This window comes from Trichosurus vulpecula, chromosome 4 (genome assembly GCF_011100635.1).
Source record: "Trichosurus vulpecula isolate mTriVul1 chromosome 4, mTriVul1.pri, whole genome shotgun sequence".
Lineage (NCBI taxonomy): Eukaryota > Metazoa > Chordata > Mammalia > Diprotodontia > Phalangeridae > Trichosurus > Trichosurus vulpecula.
The window spans coordinates 172,350,860-172,366,322 of record NC_050576.1 but is presented as its reverse complement, the minus strand read 5'-3'; the positions used below and the strand labels follow the sequence as shown (position 1 = coordinate 172,366,322).

Below are 15,463 nucleotides of genomic sequence, written 5' to 3'. Positions count from 1 at the left end.
GCTTGATTCTTCCTCAGGAGCTGACATACCTTTCCAGAATTGTAGATATAGATGAATTTGCTAAATGAATCTCAGTTGATTTTCTAAAGACATAGGACAGTGGAGAGGTTGTAGAGAAGACTCAGAGGATATTCTTATGGAGAACTACAGCATCAAACCTCCCCTCCCTCCCTAAATCCTCATTTTAGAAACCACAATCAAGGTCTAATAGGGACCCCTTAGGAATGTTAATTATATTTCAGGGAAGCAAAATGTTGCTCTTGGCTAAGTATTATCTCCTCTTATCATATACTAATTTGTATGTTTTTTAAGTGGATCAATGTAGAATGTGGGAGCAGGAAATGTTTTCTCTTTGTTTTTGAATCTCCAGGGCCTACCTGGAGCAGTGCCTTGCACATAGTAGGTGCGTCATAAATGCTTTTAAAAAAAATTTATTCATTAGCAACCTTTCTTTTTGTCATTAACAAATGACAGATGCTTGTTGAATGAATTAATGGGCAGATAATTCATTTTCCCTTACGGAGTTACAAAATAAAAGAGCTAAAAGGGACCCAGGAAGATGATGAGCAGAGAAGTGAAGTAATTTACCTAAAGAAACATTAACTTAGTGACACCACTGAGATTAGAATTTAGGGCTCCTGACTTGGGTCCAGTTCTTGTTCTATTACAGCAAGCCCTAAACACCTTGAGAGCAGAGACAATGATTTAATGAGAAGCAAAGAAATTATCTCAGTTTGCTTAGAATTAAAAGCACTCTCAGAATAGACCAATATCTTATACCATATACCAAAATAAAGTCAAAATGGGTTCGTGATTTAGGAATAAAGGCTGATACTATAAGCAATTTGGGAGAGCAAGGAATGGTTTACCTGTCAGATTTATGGGAAAGGAAAGAATTCATGTCACAACAGGAGAGAGCATTACAAAATGCAAAATGGATAATTTTGATTATGTTAAATTGAAAATTTTTTATATAAAAAAGCCAATGTAACAAAGATTAGGAAGGAAGCAGAAAATTGGGAGAAAATCTTTACCACCAGTATCTCTGATAAAGGCCTCATATCTAAAATATACAGGGAACTGAGCCAAATTTATAGGAATAAAAGCCATTCCCCAATAGGCAGTTTTCAGAGGAAATTAAAGCTATCTATAACCATATGAAAAAATGCTCCAAATCACTATTGATTAGAGAAATGCAAATCAAAACAACTCTTAGGTAGCACATCTCTCCTGTCAGATTGGCTAAAATGACAAAACAGGAAAATGATAAATGCTGGAAAGGATGTGGGAAAATTGGAACATCGTTACATTGCTAGTGGCATTGTGAACAGATTCAGCCATTTTGGAGAGCAATTTGGAACTATGTCCAAAGGGCTATAAAAATGTGCATACCCTTTGATCCAGCAATACTACTTCTAGGGCTGCATCCCAAAGAAATCACACAAGTGGGAAAGGAACCCATATGTACAAAAATATTTGTAGCAGCTCTTTTTGTGGTAACAAAGAATTGGAAATCAAGGGGATGACTATCAATTGGGGAATGGCTAAACATGTTGTGGTATATGAATGTAATGGAATACTATTGTGCTATAAGAAATGGAGAAGATACGGACTTCATAATAACCTGGAAGGACCTATATGATCTGATGCTGAGTGAGGGAGCAGAACCAGGAGAACATTGTACACAACCACAGTCATATTGCTTCTGTGATGACTAACCTTGATAGACTTGGCTCTTCTTAGCAACACAAGGTGCAAAGACAGCTCCAAAGGACTTATGATGGAAAGAGTTATCTACATCCAGAGAAAGAACTATAGAGTCTGGGGGCAGATCCAGGATGGCAGCTGGAAAGCAGGGACTTGCTTAAGCTTCCCTCCTGGGTCCCTCCAAACACCTATAAAAATGGCTCTGAACAAATTCTAGAGCTGCAGAACCCATGAAATAGCAAAAGGAAGCAGGGCTACAGCCCAGCACAGCCTGGATAGTCGCTGGGAAGGGTCTATCACATGGAGCTGGGAGCAGAACGGAGCAGAGCCCAGCATGCGCCATGCAAAGACCAACCAGACCAGGAGGTGGGCGGAAGAGGCATAGCACCTTAAATCAGTGAGCTGTGGCAGTAACCAGACTTCTCAACCCACAAATGCCAAAGACAACAGAGAAGTTTAGTGGGAAAAACTGCTGGGACATAGTGAAAGGAGTTCACGGTAGGCCACTGCCAGGGGGCAGCTGAGGTGGTGCAGCTACAGAACTGCAGCTGCAGTTGCTTCTGGCCCCAGGCCCACCTGGTGGGAAGAATTAAGTGACCAATCAGAGCAGGAGTGCAGAGCCTGCTTAGATCTAAGTTGAGGTCCCGGTTGGCAGTTCTTGGGGGAGGAGGAGCGTGGGTGTGGCAGAGCTTGCTGTGTAGCACAGCCTCTCAAGCTTGGGACAAAGTGCTCTCTACTCTGCAAGCAGTCATACCCCAACAGAAGAACTCAAGTTGGCTGGGATCATGGCCAGGCAGTGAAAATGGACTCAGATTCAGACTCAGACTTTGGAATCTTTCTTTGGTGACAAAGAACACCAAAAATACAGCCAGAAGAAGTCAACAAAGTCAAAGAGCCTACATCAAAAGCCTCCAAGGAAAACATGAACTGGTCTCAGGCCATGGAAGAGCTCGAAAAGGATTTGGAAAAGCAAGTTAGAGAAGTAGAGGAAAAATTGGGAAGAGTAAGGAGAATGATGTGAGAAAACCATGAAAAACAAGTCAATGACTTGCTAAAGGAGACCCCAAAAAATACTGAAGAAAATAACACCTTAAAAAATAGACTAACCTAAATGGTAAAAGAACTCCAAAAAGCCAATGAGGAGAAGAATGCCTTGAAAGGCAAAATTAGCCAAATGGAAAAGTAGATCCAAAAGACCAATGAAGAAAATACCACCTTAAAAATTAGATTGGAGCAAGTGGAAGCTAGTGACTTTATGAGAAATCAAGAGATTATAAAACAGAACCAAAGGAATGAAAAAATGGAAGACAACGTGAAATATCTCATTGGAAAAACCACTGACCTGGAAAATAGATCCAGGAGAGATCATTTAAAAATTATTGGACTACCTGAAAGCCATGATCAAAAAAAGAGCCTAGATGTCATCTTTCAAGAAATTATCAAGGAGAACTGTCCTGATATTTTAGAGCCAGAGGGTAAAATAGAAATTGAAAGAATCCACTGATTACCTCCTGAAGAAGATCCCAAAAAGAAAACTCCTAGGAATATTGTTGTCGAATTCCAGAGCTCCCAGATCAAGGAGAAAATACTGCAAGGAGCCAGAAAGAAACAATTTGAGTATTGTGGAAACACAATCAGGATATCACAAGATCTAGCAGCTTCTACATTAAGGGATCGAAGGGCTTGGAATATGATATTCTGGAGGTCAATGGAGCTAGGATTAAAAGCAAGAATCACCTACCCAGCAAAACTGAGTATTGTGCTCCAAGGCAAAATATGGATTTTCAATGAAATAGAGAACTTTCAAGCTTTCTCAGTGAAAAGACCAGAGCTGAATAGAAAATTTGACTTTCAAACACAAGAATCAAGAGAAGTATGAAAAGGTAATCAAGAAAGAGAAATCATAAGGGACTTACTAAAGTTGAACTGTTTTGTTTACATTCCTACATGGAAAGATGATGTGTATAATTCATGAGACCTCAGTATTAGGATAGCTGAAGGGAATATACATATACATATACATATTATATATATATATATATATATATATATATATATATATAGACAGAGGGCACAGGGTGAGTTGAATATGAAGGGATGATATCTAAAAAAATAAAATCAAATTAAGGGATGAGAGAGGAATATATTGAGAGAGGGAGAAAGGGAGAGATAGAATGGGGTAAATTATCTCCCATAAAAGTGGCAAGAAAAAGCAGTTCATTGGAAGGGAAGAGGGGGCAGGTGAGGGGGAATGAGTGAATCTTGCTCTCATCAGATTTGACTTGAGGAGGGAATAACATACACACTCAATTGGGTATCTTACCCCACAGGAAAGAAGGAGGAAGGGGATAAAAGGGGGAATGATAGAAGGGAGGGCAGATAGGGGGAGGAGATAATCAAAAGCAAACACTTTTGAAAAGGGACAGGGTCAAGGGAGAAAACTGAATAAAGGAGGACAGGATAGGAAGGAGCAAAATACAGTTAGTCTTTCACAACATGAGTATTGTGGAAAGGGTTTACTAAATGACACACATGTGGCCTATGTTGAATTCCTTGCCATCTTAGGGAGGGTGGGTGGGGAGGGAAGAGGGGAGAGAATTTGGAACTCAAAGTTTTAAAAGCAGATGTTCAAAAAAAAAAGCATTTTTGCATGCAACTGGGAAATAAGATATACAGGCAATGGGGCAAAGAAATTTATCTTGCCCTACAAGAAAGTAAGGGAAAAGGCAGGGAGTGGGGTGACAGAAGGGAGGGCTGACTGGGGAGTGGGGCAATCAGAATATATGGAGGGGGGAGGGTAGAAATGAGGAGAAAATTTGTAATTCAAAATCTTGTAGAAATCAATGTTGAAAACTAAATATAGTAAATAAATTAAAAAAAACAACTATAGAGTCTGAATGTAGATTGAGGCAAACTATTTGCTTTCTCTTTTTTTTTTTTGTTTTTGTTTTTCTTTCTCATGATTCATTCTATTGGTCATAATTCTTCTTTACAACTTGACTATTGTGTAAATAAGTTTAATGCAAAGGTATATGTAAAACATATATAGGATTCCATGCCATCTTGGGGGGAGGTGATGGGAAGAAAATCTGGAACTCAAAAACTTGTGGAACTGAGTATTGTAAACTAAAAATAAAAAATCTTAATAAAAAAAAATTAAAAGCACTCCCCTCTGCAGCATATACTCTGGAGTTACCCACTCCACTCCAAGTCACACTGGGAAGCTGAATGCCTAGAGTACCATGTCTTCTCTAAGTTTTAGGGGAAGCCTTGAGGGTTTAGGAAGTATCCCTCTAGTGTTATTGCTCATGAGCCCACCCCCAGCTCCTCACAACTAATATGTCTCATCTTATGGTTATCAGTTATCAATTAGCCAGCCAGACTTACTTAGAAAGGGGTATTTTACCATAGTTGTATTGATGGTACAAAATACTCCTCCTAAAAGTCTGTGCCACATTCTCCCACTAGGGTTCCAGGTGAAAGTGGATTCACATTATTAAGCACATATGGTGAAGGGGTAATTCACAGCTCCTGGAATTTCTTTTTTTTTTTTTAATAGTAGTCCTCAAGATGACTGCTTTAGGTATGGTGTAGCCCGTCTGCAGAACACCTTGTCGATCTTTGAATCTGCCTTTCCTCAGCCTGGTCCAGTGATACTGATAAGAGGCTAGGAAATCCTAAATCCTCCATACCCCTCAAAGTTCACATGGTACTCCTCTTTGCCAAGATGGGAGGAGAAGGAGGAGGAGACCAAGGCCCTGGCTAGTCTTATTCCTCTCCCCACCATGCCAGGCAATTCTTTCTGAGGGGCTATATAGGCTTTCACGCTAAGTTACCAGGAGCTGAATCCAAGCTGGCTGGATGTTTTTTAAATGACCCTCATGGTACAAACAAGTTTCCTTAACCAATTATAAAAGATTTGCTGTGCATAATTACTCCAGTTCATTCAATGATTTTCAAGAACTTCTTAACTGACCAAAGGGTTTTTCATACTTAGCCTAAAGCCTATGATCGATTGATTAAAGTCTAGACCTAGGTCACACCTAACTTTACCCCTCTAATTCACTGATTGTCCTTTCCTGACAGAGTTGAGCACAATCCAGGTGTAGCACTTTGTCACTTCTTTTGAGTGAGGTGGCATGGTTTAATTGATTTGCATCAATCGATCTCCACTCTTACACTTAACTGTTTTTTTTTTTGGAGGGGGGGAAGGCAGGGCAATTGGAGTTAAGTGACTTGCCCAAGGTCACCCAGCTAGTAAGTGTGTCAAGTGTCTGAAGTCACATTTGAACTCAGTACTCCTGACTCCAGGGCCAGTGCTCTACTCACTGTACCACCTAGCTGCCCCTACACTTAACTGTTGACCTGGGCAATAGTGTAGGTCTAAGAGCCCCTTCCAGATACTTGAGCTGAGGCAGAGTGGAAATAGCCTCCATGAAAAGGAGTTCACTAGGTCCTAAAGTAGGCCTTCACAACATATAGGATTTTGGGTGGCCAGGGAAAAATGTAGAGTTAACCACTGCTCACTCTCTCCTGTTTGTGATGTGACCCAAGGCAACCAACCATCATCAGTCTGTCTCTAGTCTAACCCATCTGCTGCCCAAAGAAGTTTATTTTAATTTTGGCCCCTACCTATTGGCAAGCTGTGCAGGTCTGTCCTAGAGAGTGGAGAGTCAAGTGGTTTAGTTCTTCCCTAGCATGGCTTCGGATGGTCCTGTTAGGAGGGTGGAAAATGTTGAGGGTAGAGATGACAAAGACTTAAGCAAGTAGCAGTAACTGACAACTACTATCATGTTCTCCTGTGAGGTTGATACCTAAAATATCGAAGGAGCATTTCATGGGACTGACGAATCTTTATTTCACCTTTAACTCAGTTCTGCGCTGTCTCCTTCCAGGTCAACATCTTCTGGCAAGCTAGATCAGGAGTCAGACTCCTCTGGTTGGTGGTCATCTTCCTCATGTTTTGAATCAGCTTCGACAGGGGGACCCAGGAGATCCTGACTTCTTAAACCCATGAAGCTGCCTCTAAGACTAGACAGAGCTATCAAAGGATCAATATCCAGTCACCCCTGCTTAGAGGTAGAACATAGAACAGATGAGGCAGCCAAGGGCCCAACACGCAGGCTCACCTAGGCAGGACACCTGTTCTGTGCCCTGCTCTTGAAGTTGCCATGCTGCCAGGCCCCAGATGGGGAGTGGGTGGGACTCTCTTCTACCCCTCAGTAGAAACCTCAGTTACTCCTTTTAAAGCCTGCTTTGTGAATGGTTCTTCTTATCTCAGTAGCCAATCACCTCTGATGCATTCTCTCCCATTCTCAACCCTCACACCAGATGGGGAGTGAGAAAGCAGGGTTTGAATGAAGGGACCACTGAGGTTTTGCCATCATCAGAAAGCAGCAACCCCCTCATGCTTGAAATACATGTGTCCCCAGAAGCTGCCAGGAGAACTCAGCATTAAGTTTTATGGAGAATATTCCAATCTAACCCCGCATATATAAGTATTTCACCATTCCACTCCTTGGGTTTAGCTTACCCTTCTCCCCAACCCATTAGTATTTTCTCTACCCTACATAGACATTTTCCAGTATCTTATATATAGCTTTAATATATAGGATATTTCCTATATAAATATAATATATAAATATTTATATTTAGTATATATATTTGCTTTTAAAAAGCAAGTCTTCCAGATCTCTCCTACATTAAAAAACCTAATATTTATAATTTAATAGACCACATTTGTCCCTGACCTATAGAATACCCCCAACTTCACAAACACTAATAAAAATATCAATTCTTCCTCCTGTTGGAGGTTTTTATTATTAAGACCCACATCATTCTCTACAAAGGCCCATTGCTGACTAGAATCTGGTAGCAGAATATAATCCATTGTATGGTACACGGAGGAAATTTACCAACTCTACCGACCTACTGTCATTAAAAATCCTGGAGACAGGCATCTTTTTGTATCAAAAAGTTATGGAAGTATTAGGAAGTCTAACAAACACGTGGGGCAGACAGGGGAGGATGCAATTAAACCAAAAAATCCTTTGATGAATTTTAACCAAGCCTAATAAATGTTTGCACTTAATAAAAGCCTGATCTGCAAGAATTATTTAAAGATTTCAATCTTAATGATGTGTTTTAAAAATAATTCTTCTCTAGTTACTTCTCACAGAACTCTCTGTGAGGCCAGCTAGTTGGTCTTAGCGTGGAACAGAACAGACAAGGGGTGGGGAACCTTCAGCCTTGAGGCTACATGTGGCCCTCTAGGTCCTCAAGTGTAGCCCTTTGACTGAATCCAAACTTTACAGAACAAATCCCCTTAATAAAATGATTTGTTCTGTAAGACTTGGACTCAGTCAAAAGGCCACACCCAAGGACCTAAGAGGCCACACGTGGCCTCGAGGCCGCAGGTCCCCCACCCCTGGACCAGAGACTTTCAAGGTGGAACTCAGCCTTCCGAGTAAGAAGGTGTTTCTCTAGGTCAAATCCCTCCCTCTCTGCCCTCCTGGGATGTTCATGGGACCTGTTTCCTAGGTAGCCAAGAAGTCAACGGTGACTAATGCCCCTCTGGTGAGCCTCTTTTCTCATGGGTCATAATCCCACAACTAAGACAACTGGTGAGGCGTGTTTCATCTTCACGTTTATCAGTCCGTTCAAATTGCTAGGAGCTCTTTATTTTGGATTTTAGGTACCAGTGATCCTCAGGGACACAGCCTTCATCCGTCTTATCAGAGGAACATCTTGGGGGCGAGGAGCTCCCCAGGAACTTTTAGTTTTTAGTAGCTTGAGCGCTTAATGCTAATGTCTCCAATTTGTCCCGTATACATCTTATTTGTGTACAGTTGTTTGGCCGTCATCTCTCCAAGGACGCTGCCGGCACCTTGACAGCAGGGACTGTTTTTTTTTTTTTTTTGCCTTACTTTGTATCCCTAGCACATAGCACAGTGTTTGGCACAGAGTAGGCACTCAGTGTTTGTTGACTGACTCATGGATATGGCGCTGTGCGCTTTGAATTTCAGAAAGAGCTAAGAGAATGCCCGTCCTCCTTACAGGCAGAAAGGCTTGTTAGAGCCGGAGGGGACATGGAAAACCATTCAGCGCACCATCATTTTTCAGAGGAGACAAGTGAGGCCCAGAGGGGCAACGCGACTTGTCTAAGGTCACTCAGCAAGTTGGTGGCTGAGCTGAGACTACCGGCCGAGGTCACAGAAGGAGGAATGGAGGGCTCAAGCCGCGGTCAGATTCCAGGCTTTCAGAAAACCAGTCCGGTCCACACCCCATCCGCAACACTTTGTCCTGACTCGTACCTAGCGTGGCCTCCCAGGTCAGCGCCAGGGAAGGTGGAGCCGAAGACGCAAAGCAACCAGGAGCTCCACTCTCTGCGGAGTAGAGGGATGGGCAAAATACGGAGCGAGGGACTCTAACCGCGCGTGCGCACTGGGTGAAGGCCGTGTTGGATGGGAGCGGGGGAGCCGGAGGGCGGAAAGGACGAAACTTTTGGCCCGCGCCTGCGCAGGGGGTGAAGGCGGGGTTGTGAGGAGTTGGGTCGGGGCGGGGGAGAAGGGAGGGAGGGAGGGAGGATGGCAGCGTGAACCCGCGCCTGCGTGTGTTTGAAGGCAGGGCGGTGGGTAGGGGGCGTGGGGAACATGGCATTGCGTGAAAGGGAGGTAGAGGGGAGTTAGGTGTGGGCGGGGAGGGAGGAAGCATGAGGCTGCTCCTGCGTACTCTCTTAGGGGCGGAGCGGAGGGTGAACCGCGAGGAGCTGGGAGGTGGAGCGGAGGAAGGGGGCGGGGTTTATCAGCGCGTGCACGGCGTCGGCGCGCGCCTCCACTATTTAAAGTCTCAGAGTTCCTCCAGCCCGGGTGAGCACGTGGGGGAGCGGCAGGAGAGAAGCGGAGCCGCGGGGCCAAGGAGGAGAAGGGGGCGGCGGCGGGGCTGGGGGGCGGGGGCAGCGGTAGCTGCACGTGGACTGACTGCGCCTGGGGGGGCAATCGCCTAAGAGCTCGTAAGTGTGGGTGATCAGGGTTGGGGGGGGGTCTCCCCGCCTCTGCCCCAGCTGGGTTGGGAGGCAGCGGTCAGCGGGCGTTTGGCCCAGGGCTCTCCTCCTCACTTCCACGCCTGTCCGGTCCGCCCAGCTCGTGGGGGTAATTCCCGGGCTGCCTGACTGCTGAGAAGTGCGGGGGAAGCCCGGGGCGGAGCAGCAGGCGCCCCCCCCCCCCAGTTCCCCCAGCCTTGTGTGTCTGCACCGTGGCCATACTTCTTGGGGCCCCCGACCCCGGCCGGTTCTGGGCAGCTGCCTCCCTCCGTAACTTCACTTTCTGGCTTCTCATCTTCCCTTGTTCGGCTGCCCGCGCCGCGCGCTCTGCTCCCGAGAAAGCCGCCGAGCTGAACTTGTCCCACCCAAGGTCGCCCAGCCCCGTCTGCGTTTACTTTTCAAAGGTCGTGTGTACCCAGCCCGAGCGGGCAGAGGGGGCCTTAGGACAGAACCGGATGCCAAGGGCGCAGCCCTGGCATGGGGTGGGGCCAGGGGGTCCGAGGACTGGCTTCCCCCCATTCTTGCCCACCCCGCTTCTAGAGATGCTGGCCTTGAACAGCAACCAACTAAAAATGTCATCCACTCTTAGGCCCCAGTCCCGACCCAGGTCAGAGTGGGGCAGGTGGTAACGGAGAGCCAGGCCCCTTGTTAGTTTCACTGGTGGGGTGTGCTCTGTGGTAGACGTTAGCAGAGAAGTATTCTTCAAAACTGACCATGTGAACCCGGGGATCAGTCCTGAGAAGGAGGAGGAAAAACCTTCTTGGCTAGTGTATTGGGGAGAGGAAGAAATGGAACATGATGGAGACTCCAAAGGAGGAGTTCTGACGCCTAGAGAAACGCTGGTGGAGTTCTGTGCTTCATCGGAGAAGCTTCAATCCCTGGGCCCCCAGGGTTGCTGTTGGACAAATGTTACGGAGAAGAGTTCATTCTCTCAGGATCCGCAGCAGCGACCCGGGTGCTGGGTCTCTTGGGTGGGCACACGCACCTGTTTGGAATTACAGTTTAAAACAAAGCTAGAAAGAAGGTGCTTGGGCAGGACTCGACTCAGCTTCTGGAGGGGGCGGGCGTTGAGTTTGGCCAGCCTTTTCTTTTCTCTCTAGTGGCTCTTAGCGCTGTTGGACGGCAGCTGGCAGAAAGTGTATGAGACTAACGGGTTTTTGTTTTGTTTTGTTTTTTTGGCTCTGTGCTGTTCATTGAGCCTACGGGAAGTGCCTGAACGTTATATAACCGAGATCCAGTTGTTTTTTCCTTTCCCCTTCATTAGGAAAACTTATTCCACCCTCACTTTCCTGGGGGCAGAGATGGGAAGTGAAGGTGAACAGCAAGCAGAAGGTGTGTGCAATGGGGGCAAGGTCAGGTGTCAAAATAGAAACAGTCTGACATTTTGATCCTAGTTCTGCTAGCAGATGCCCTGTCCAGCAGGTCCCCACTTTCCCCCATCTGCTGTTGCTAATAACTAGTGGCCTTTGCTCTGAGTGGAGGTAGAAACACGTAGAGGGAAACCTTTTAAGTTGGTTTAGTTGGTGTGGATTTTTTTTTTTGAAACAAGGCTGGTGTAACTATCGTCCTTTAACTTAAGTACAGACTACTTGGTATTTTAGTAGTTACATTAAGTGAAACTGATCTCAGCTGAAATGTTTTTGTACAGCCTGTGCAATCTCCTCCCCCCCCACCCCGTTTTAATCACCAATAAGGGAAGGGCCCTTTGTTCACAATTTAGATAAGCATAAACCATATAGGAATCACTTCTGAGTTACTTATAATCTATAATACGAACTAAATCCAAAACTTGTTGGCTCTTCCATTGTTCATAGTCCATGTTATGTGTAGAAAGCAAAGCTTTGGCTGGCTAGAAATGAAAAGAACTGGTCTTGACTTAAATGATACTTTGTACCATTTAAAACAAAAACAATAAAAACCCTGTAGTGTCACTTGGTATTACCTGATTGTCTTCATTTGGATTCACTCTGGGTTTTAGCAGTAAAGTGCAGTTTCTTTCCGTTCACCTCCAGAGAGGTCTCAGCCCTCTATCCTTTCAAAGCCCATGTAGCAGTAGAAGGACCAGAATTTAAGAATACTTAGAAGGACCAAACCATATCATTTGACACTGCAGTTTTTCAGATCCGTAAGGCAAAGAAAATAGGATAGTTATTCCAAATAAGATAACATCTGCTTGTAATTATTTGTATTTAAAGTGCAAGTAAATGGGATTGTGTTCTTAAAAGGACCTTATCTCTTCCTAGTTAGGTGACTCTGAAGTGTAGTGCTAGGGTGAGATTCTTTAGTTGAACCCCCTCTTTTTTTTTTTTTAACGGATCAATTAATAAGCATTTATTAAGCCCCTTCTGTGTGCCCTTTGCTGGATAAGCTGCTGGGGTTACAAGTACAAGGTTGAAAGGAGACTGGGGCAAAGAGAACTGAAGACAAGCATTTTTAAAGTGCCTACTATGTGTTAGATATCGGAGATACAAAAAAAAAAAGGAGGAAAGGATATTACAGCTTTCAAGAAGCTTACAGCTTATGAGGAAGACAGTGTGTACGTATATACTTATGTTCAGAATAAATGTAAGGTAGTTGAGAAGGGACATGGTTGCACAGAGTACTAAGTAGCATAGCCAGGATTCAAAGCCACTGTTCAGTCCAATATACATCACTCTTTGTAGTGGAAAAGAGAACTTGTTTGGATTGTGGTAATAAAATAAGGAGCGCCAACAATAAGACCCCCTTGAAACCCTACCACCTGTATGCAAATCACTTAAAGGTACTAGAATTCCTAGGGTAATTATTATAATAGTGTGCTATTAAATGATACTCCAGAAATTGTAGATAATTGACTTGAGTGAGTTTGGCAGTGGTTAAATAGTTGCTTAATTTCTCCCCCTTTTATCAAGCTCCCCCACCCCCAAGACAAAAGTCATGTAACAAATATATAGTCAAGCAAAACAAAATTCCTATTTTGGCCATGTTCAAGAATGTATGTTTCATTCTTCATATTAGTTCATCACCTCTTTCAGTTAGGAGATGAGTAGCATTCCTCATTGTTCTTTGGATAATTGTGTGAGGCTTTCAAAATTGTTCATTTTTACAGTGTTAATGTATAAATATTTCTACTGGTTCTGTTCACTTCTCTCTGGATCAGTTTATACAAATCTTCCCATGTTTCTCTGCAACTGATTAATTTCTCACAGCATAATAATACTTCATTATATCCATATGGCATAATTGAACAGCACCCCTTAGTCTGGTTCTTTGCCACTAAAAAAACAAACAAAAAAAAGCCTGCTATAAATATTTTTGTAAGAATAAGACCTTTTCCTTTTAATTTGATCTTTTTGGGGAACATACCCAATAGTAATATCATAAAGCCAAAGGATAGGAAGAGTTTAGTCACTTTGAGGGTGTAGTTTCAAATTGCTTTTCAGAATGCCTGTGCCAGTCAAAAGCTCCACCCGTTGCTTCCGTGTATCTCTTTTCCCAGAATCCCTCCAACATTTATTGTGTTCCTTTTTTTTAAATGTGGGAAATACTTGAATATGTCTGGAATAGCACTTCTATCTTATTACACGCTCTCCCCCCCCCAGCACTAACTTAATGTTTTTGTAGCTGCTTTAGGGAGCTGATGGAGGCTGGCTGCCTTGATTTGAAAGGCCCATACCCAGTTATCATGGTTTCCCAAGGACACTAGTGATGAAATTCCAGTGTCAGGTTCTGAGCATTAATATTTAAAATGATTTCACTTTGAACCGTAGTGAACTGCATGGACCTTTTGCTTGGACTGACTGGGATTACACAACTATAGCTGCTTTTGACTAATAACTTGAAGTTTATGAAGTTTCTTTAAAAAGCCTATACTCAGGTTGGCTTTGTCTTAAGGGTTGCTTGGGTAAACTTAATACTTAGCTCCCTAAAGTTCAGGAACTTGGTGTTAGGGGAGAATAGGCTTGAGCAGACTTGGATAGCAATCCTTAATCTTGCTAGAATTACATAGTGTATAAGCTAGGCAAGAGCTGGTTTCTCCTCCTTAACCTTGCATTTTTATTATACATAGATTGTAAACTTCCCAAGGACAGAGACTTTTATTTTTGTCTTTATGTCTCCATTTCCTGGCACGTAATAGGCACTTAATACTTGATGTCAGTTTCTCAACTGTGTGAGCTGTGAGGCTTAGTTGTGTGTATGTGTGTGTAGAGAGCATACTACACACACACACACACACACACACACACACACATATATAATATTGGTGTTTCATGTTGGGATAATGACAGTACATTCACATTTATTTTGGCTTTATTTTCTGGCATTTTTTTAGCTATATGCTGAGTGGATTTGGAATCAGAAGACCTCTGAATCCTGACTGCTACTTTTGACACCTAGGGCAAGTCACTTCACTTGTCTTTGCCGCAGTTTCTCTCCCCTACAGAATGAGGAGCTTGGTTTCTCCTAAGGAGCCACACTGATCTTGGCAACTGTGAGCAGAAGTAGAAGTGCTCCAAGGAGTCAATAAACACCAAGTGCTACTATGTGTCTGATATTGTTTGAAGCATGGGAATACAAAAAGATGGTCCTTGGCTTTAAGGAGCTTATGAAGGGGGTGTAACACACAGAGTAAATAGAAATTGGTTACATGGATTGGATGAATGCACGATATCAGAGCAATTCGAAAAAGCTTTTGGTGGCAGGTGGTACTCACATTGAACCTTTGAAGGTTTAGCTGGTGTGTACCGTATGTGAGTAAGCCTTGATGTTTTCATTGGTTGACTTGTTTTACTTCCTTTTCTTTATCTCTAATAGAGTCTCTTAGACAGTCTCTTAGCTTAAGTAGTCCTACAGTACAAAATTTAGAGGTGGCAGAGTCAATAGAAGGCTAGACTTGGGTCAGGAAGACCTGAGCTCCAGTTCTGCCTCAGATCCCTACTAGCTGTGTGAGCTTTGGGCAAGCAACTTTCTCTAGCCTCAGTCTCTTTATGTGTAAAATGCGGATAATGGTAGCACCTACTTCCTAGAATTGTTGTGAGAATCAAATAAGAATTAAATATTTGTAAAGCACTTTGCAAAACCTCAAAATGTTCTATGAATGGTAGCTATTACTAGAGGTTTACAAAATTTTGGTTTACTATAGGTCCCTAAATGGAGGACTGAGATTAACAAGCCGTGGATAGAATTTATGAGTTCTCTCTTGAAAAATACAAAGACAACAACACGAGTTGGTTTTTGTTTGCTTTTTTTTTTTTTAAACCATTTGTAACAACATTCTCAGAAGTGAGGGCAGGTATATGGTGAATAACAGAGTAGACCCAATAAGGAAGACTTGGATTTGAATCCCACCTTAGACACCAATGGTGTGACCTCTGAGCATATCACCTAACCCTTCTGGTCCTCAGTTTTCCTCTCTGTCATTTGGGGATAATAGCGCCTATATCACAAGGTTATTTTATGAATCAAATAATATAGTTGTAGAGCACTTTGCAAACCTTAATTCAGTATGTAAATGTGAACTGCTAATCCTTGATTATGGGTCTAGTCGTGGATCAGAGGTGGTAGTGAGATTGTAGCAGATAGTTTTTTGGGGCTTTGGTGAAAGTGAGAGACAGGAGTAGCATCCACCAGCAGGGCTTGAGTCCTACAAGGCTGGTCCAGAGAAAGCATAATAAGAGCAGATTTTATTTTTGCCGTAGATTAGGTTCTAGTCAGTGTGGATGGGCTTTTTTCCCT

General features: G+C 43.3%; 1 protein-coding gene across 1 annotated transcript in view; it reads left to right on the top strand.

Annotated features, from left to right (window-relative positions):
• The first annotated feature begins 9,573 nt into the window (after window positions 1-9,573).
• AKAP1 (A-kinase anchoring protein 1) overlaps window positions 9,574-15,463 on the top strand; it is a 43,987-nt gene continuing 38,097 nt past the window's right edge. The window contains exon 1 of the mRNA XM_036754209.1: window positions 9,574-9,718. The gene's annotated coding sequence lies outside the window, so the exon portion shown is untranslated. The remainder of the gene's footprint in view (window positions 9,719-15,463) is intronic.